We start from the raw sequence: 6,271 nt of genomic DNA on the forward strand, positions 1-6,271 counted from the left end.
CTGTCTTTGAGGGATATAAAAACAATTGGATAACACTTCCTTTGGGGAACCTCTGTGTTTCAAAATGCGTGTAATACCGTGTATGCTTTATTCATACATCATTATTAGTTTATCACAATAGCAGTTGTGGGACCCGGACACTTCCTCTGTGAGCTCTCATCTCCTCAAACCTTCCTCTGCACCAGGAGCTTGTTTTTCCTGCTGATCTCATGGATGGGCAAGTTTCCTAGTGCCTGCTACCATGTAGGAAGCTTACTAGCAGCTGAAATGCTGACTTTTGAGTATTTGACTCATGTTGTTTTAATATACACAAAATCTCCCATTTGTTGCCCATTCTTCTCCTGTCTGCTTTGATATATAGCTAGAAGTCACTTGTTGTTTGGGTTTTGCGTTATTCTACCTGCTAGGGCAAACCAGCTGTCTTCTACCTAGTTTGCCCCACACCATGTCCTGCATTCTCTGATTTACTGACTGCAAGCAAATGCATTTTTTATTTTTATTTTTTTATTTTTGGTGAATGATGCTGTTTTCTTTTTGCTGTAAGGCTTGGTATTCGGCATTGTTCAGCACTGCATCAAAGAAACCACTGAATTCTGTTTTAATTCACTTGATTTGGGCATGCAAATTAAGAAGCTTTAAAAAAAAATACATTAAAATTATGTTAAAAGCCTTGAGTTTTTCAGGGAAAACCTGAAATCTTTCTTTAATCACACAAGAGGATTTAAGAGAGAGATCCACCAATACGCATATAAGAAACTAAGAAGTCTTTTTTTTTTTTCTTGCACTTACCTCTTACTTTTTTTTCTTACTCTTGCGTCTTACGTTATGCATTTATGCACATTTCCCCATAGCCAATTTAGATACCTGTTGCCTTCAGGGTGATAACTTAATGCCGTCTGCTTTTCAAAGACCTACAGAACACGCATTGCGTCTGTCTGTCTGGTAATTGGTTGGAATTTAGTCAAATATTTTAACTGAACAAAAACTTGGGTTCTGGGGGAAGGATGGAAAAGGATGAGGGGCTCCTGCCTGAACAGATATAATTAGGCAGATGATGATTTTGGGGTTCTACTGGGTGTATTGAAAATGGGGATAGCGAGATGTGTTCTTTCCCTCGAAAAAGAGCGCTGGGATTTTCACCTATAATATGGGATTGTGTCTCGCTGCTTTACTGATAATCATCATCGCTGCTATTTAATAAAAGAATCTGACCTAAGCTTTGCATAATCCCCTGCACCACATATTTTAATATTATGGATTGCAAACAAATGTAACAGACAGTATTCCCCTGCTATAGGTTGGTATGTCTGCTGCGCACACACACTGCAATTTCTGTTTGGTTTATTTTTAAGCTCTGATCTCAGATTGCTTTCGTTGCATATAAATATACTTGGGTGTGTTTACAGTGTTTAGCAAGGTGTCAGAGGAGTTTCACAGATGTGAATCAAAACTGTGTCCTGTAACATAACTTTTGTTTCATTTTGGTTTTGCACAAAATATTTTCTGATAAAGAATATAATTATTCAGCTTGGTGAATTAAAAGAAGAAAGAAAGAGGGAAAAAAAAAAAGTATAAAAAGTATAATTTACTTTTGGCCTTTGGCTATGAGTTCCCTCAAGCCACATTGCTGTGCACATCAGTTTGATGTTTATATTTTCATGACATGTGTCCGTAACATCCCCGTAGCATTTTTTAATGGGGACTTATTTCAAGTAAAGAGGAGAGCTCCTGTAATGTCAAGCCCCAAAACCACCAAGAGTTTTATAGAGCGGTGTCCGTCAAAGTGGCGACCTGAAATACAGGAAGCCTCTCCTTCCTAGAAGGGTTGAGAGAGATAAAAAAAAAAACAACTTTTCTCCATGTGACTGTGCTGGAAAAAAAAAATAATAATAAAGGTTAAGAGAAATATAGGAAGGCAAGTTATTTTTCTGTAGAGTGCAATGCCACCATAACCCATGTTCCATCTTAGAAAATTATTTTCGGTGTGGTGAAGTTGCAGAGTTATGAAAGATGGAGCATTATGGAAGAAAAAGCCACATTTTCTCAAGTTCCAAGCTGGTTGGGTCTGTGCAGCACCAACCCCCTTCTTCTGAGAGGTGCTGCCAGTTCTGGAGTCACTCATCTGGTCCCTCTCTGTCTAGCTAAGTCAGTGCTGTCCAGCTTAATTAACACTGGAGGAAGGCATACCTGGGCTGTGTTCCTCCATCAAAGTGAGCATTGGCCATACTTCATGTCCATATTACATTTTCAACTTGATTATCTCAACTAAATGTGCTAATAATAACAGATTTGTATGTGATTCTGTCACACAAATATGCAGGTTTTCTCTGGAGTGTTTCCCTAATATAACCAGCCCGTGATTTTCCTGGACATCTTCAAAGCTATTGAACACAGGAGAGGTTTTTGGTGAGCAGACGATGCATTGCATGGATGCCTTTTTTCCAGTCCAAAGCTTTCCAAGAGATTTAGAGATATTTTTGAACTTGGCTTTCCAACATCTCTGTGATGCAAACACAATACAAATGCTCTGGCCCTGCAGTTGCAGACGAGAGCTGAGAATCGAGGGAAGCCTTTGGCAGATGAGAGGCTAAATCTCAGACTTCCCATTACAAGGTTGGTGCCTTAATAAAGGAGGGAGAGTCTGTATTTAATTATCCTCTTGTTGGGGAGCTGCCTTCCCGATCTTGTAACAAGTTTTGACATTTTACTGATGGTCTCATTGTTACTAACTCCTTTGTTGTTTCCTACACATGATGGAAATTCATACTTTTCAAAAATACAATGTATTCCTAGATAATTGCTTCCAGCGTGCTCCACGAGGCTGCGTGGTTACAGAGCTTGGATGTGCTCTGTAGGAAGGTGTCCTGCTATGAAGCCCCATGGCAGTGATCGAGTGACTTCATTTGGAGGACAGAAAGGAGGAGAAGAGATTAACTCCGAAAATGAGAAAAAAAATAATGAAAGGTGTCCGTGGCTTAGGCAGAAGGCAAACACCCACCAAATCGGAGCACACCCATAGTTCCAGCTAAGGGAATGCATTCTTAAGGCATGAAGCATTTCAGCCTGGAAAATGGACAGGAAGATAAGGGCAGTCACCTCTTCATTAGCATTGAACTCTGGCAGGGGGAAAACCTACTTCTGAACAGATTTCACAGCCAGAATTACGCGCTTTTCAGATGGTAATAGTTAAGAGAGCAGTCTATCACTCTAAACACAGGAAAAATCTGTGGGAAATGAAGATGTGGAGCAAATTGAGCATTTTAGAGAAGTATACTCCCTATAATCAAATAAATACGTAACATTTTTGTGAAGACCCTTCTTAATGTAGGCAATTTTCGTTCCTTCTTCACAGGTGAGCACTATATGGAGCCGTGTGTTAAGGTAAGAACAAATTCTGGTTTTATGCAATATTTTGTTTTTTAAATCATGAAAATACTTCTTGTCAGGAGACTCTGTAAAGCATTTTTAATACTCTACACCGATATGCTTTGTAATTAACAAACCGTAGACAATATTAAACAGGATATAGGTCTAGAGAGGTAAAACTATAACTTGGAAAATGAAGCAATTTATTTTGAGAAATCTGTAAAGATGTTAAAATATACATGTGTCCTTTATCAGAACTTTAGTTAAAATTTATAATAGAAAGAAATAGTGAAAGAATTGTCATACCTACGTAATCACAAAAGGTATTTACTGGTATTTGTTCTGAATGTAAATAGATAAAAGACAAAATACACATGAAACTTTTACTGCTCACCTAGCATGATTTCCCAAATAATGGGGACTATGGAATTTAACCAGTATTTGCCAGAGTTTAGTAACTAGTGACCTGTGGTGAAAGGAAGAAACAAGGACCGCTTGTCTTGTACTATCACAGACTGAGAACTTAAAGTGAGAAGGAATATGATGTCATTAAAGATATGCTTTATAAGAAATCTGTCAAAAAAGTTAGATGGAAGTATTAAAATTTTAAAATAGCCTTCTTAGAAAACTGTGTGACTGTCTCCTTTGGGTGTCATAGCCCTTAATTAGGTAGGAAACAGGGCTCTTCAGTGAGCTCTGCATCAGTTTCCACTCATCTTACAGCACGATGTTATGGAGCCTAAAGTATTTCAAATATGTATGTTATTCTTTTTCTGTTCTTATTACTCCTTACAGTGACTTGTTTGAGTTGAGGCTCAATCTGTCATAAATAGTTTATATGTGCAGTGATGAGTACTTCAAATGGAATTGTCCATATAAATAAACGATGCAGGACTGGGCTTGAAGTCAGGGAGATTTGGGCTAGTGCAGAGGTTTGCCCTGGAGAAGTCTTTGCAGCAGACTTTATTATGACAACTTCTGGGAACACTGGGTTGTTGGTGTTTTTTTTTTTTTACATGCTGAAAGCCCTGTGCATGTTTAGAATATGTTATAACTAATTATGACATTCTTTCAACATCAGAAATCCTTTGCAAAGCAAAGCTAACATAATGGCTTAGCTTTTCATGCTCATTTCTGTGTAAGACACCGAAAGCCTTGGCTGGTTCCTAACAGTCCAGCTGACTACGGGGATCGGTGCAGCACCTCCCTTTCGGGACATGGGGTTGCTCAGTAGCCTGACAGACCTGGGACAAGGCTTACTCTGAGCTGTCAGCAGTGGAGAGCTTGTACCTGGACTGCTCTTGCCAGTCTTGAAGAGGAGGTTATTGGCAATTGCCAACAGTTTGAGAAGTTGCCCTGTTTCCCTGTGGTGGAGACCACACGGTCGGTTCCACCTTCAAGAAGACTATGGGAAAGGACTTCCAAGGTTGCAGGGCAGTTAGACACTTCTTTCACATTCTTTCACAAAAATAAATTACATTCTTTCACAAAAATAAATTAATTAATTAAAAATTGAGGTTGCCCCAGGCTCACAATTAGAACATGTGCTCTATTTAACTCTCTCTCTCTCTTTTTTGGTGGTGATCATAAAGCTGCTCAGTATTTGGATAATATCATAATTAAAGTGAAGCCAATATTGTTCTTCCCACATTTCTACCATGTTGCAATTGCTGAGATAAAAAATTAAAACACCCATTTAGAAATATGTAAACTGAAGGCAGGAGATTTTCTCTTTCTTGTATCTTTCACTGGAGAAATAAAAGCCATGCAGCTGAATTATTTTCAGACATACGTATCGAGCGATAGACAGTCACTCTTTCATTTGTGTTGAACTTGAGTCTCAAGTCTTCTTTTTCTTGATGAGAAGTCTTTTTTTATTTTCTGAAATTCAACCATGTTTTTCCTATGTCTGACTTTTGCATAGACCTCGCCCATTCTCCATGGTTCAATGTTTAGTCCCTTGAAATGTCTCCCAGAACCATATTTCTCCTTAGCTGCTGTTTAGTCAAGCTGTGTGGTCGATACATATGCTCACGCCACTTTGACTTCAGAAGAGGGATTAATCCACCCAGAGGTTCAGTCCGTATTTTGTTTTATTTGTGTTTCTTTCCTAAAACAGCCTTTCATCTTTACTGTCAGACTGAAGGGAGGAAACCTCGGATCACAATGTGAATGGTGGGAAAGGACGTAAGTCATTCAGGCAACGTGTTCTGGAGACAGGCAGGCAAGTTTTATTAAAGGATGCACGAGGGTGGAGGACTTTACAGTTAAATTGTGTGCAGAGCAACAGCTTTAGGAACACTTCTACCCCAGGTCCTCTTGTGCAGCTTTATTTGTGATAACGATTATGGGAAAAACTCAATTAGAAGTCAACAAATTGCAGGTCACTGGCTTTTTGGGGTTGTCTGTGATAGCAGCAGTCTGGTCCCAGTGACCCAGAGGTCTTCCCTGTAGTGGATTATGTAGGCAAGTCCCGTATATTGTCAGAGTTTCCCTGTCAAATGCTGGTGGAGACAGAACACGAGAAGCCTGGAAACCTGTGTTGGCAGCCTGTGCCTCTAAATCTATCTCCTTGAAAAAATGCACACCCAGTGGTTGCACTGTTTGGCAGTCTTCAATCGAAAATGAGGGCATGACTTTATTTATCTTTTTTGATTATTGGGTGATTGTATTTGCTATGTTTTCTGCAGTCTGGGGAGAACTGGCTGGAGAGACTGATTGGGTGTTTTGCTTTTTAAATAAAAGACCTCTCTGTCTTCTTATGCACTTCAAGAGCACCTTCAGCGCTTGTTTCTGCCTTACACAGGAACTGTTAAACTTAATGGGAATCTTCCTGTTGATTTCAGTAGGCAGCAGAAGGAGCCAAGATCCGTCCTTCTGTTTGAACAAACACAGTGCCACCCAC

This window comes from Aythya fuligula, chromosome 2 (genome assembly GCF_009819795.1).
Source record: "Aythya fuligula isolate bAytFul2 chromosome 2, bAytFul2.pri, whole genome shotgun sequence".
NCBI classification, from domain to species: domain Eukaryota; kingdom Metazoa; phylum Chordata; class Aves; order Anseriformes; family Anatidae; genus Aythya; species Aythya fuligula.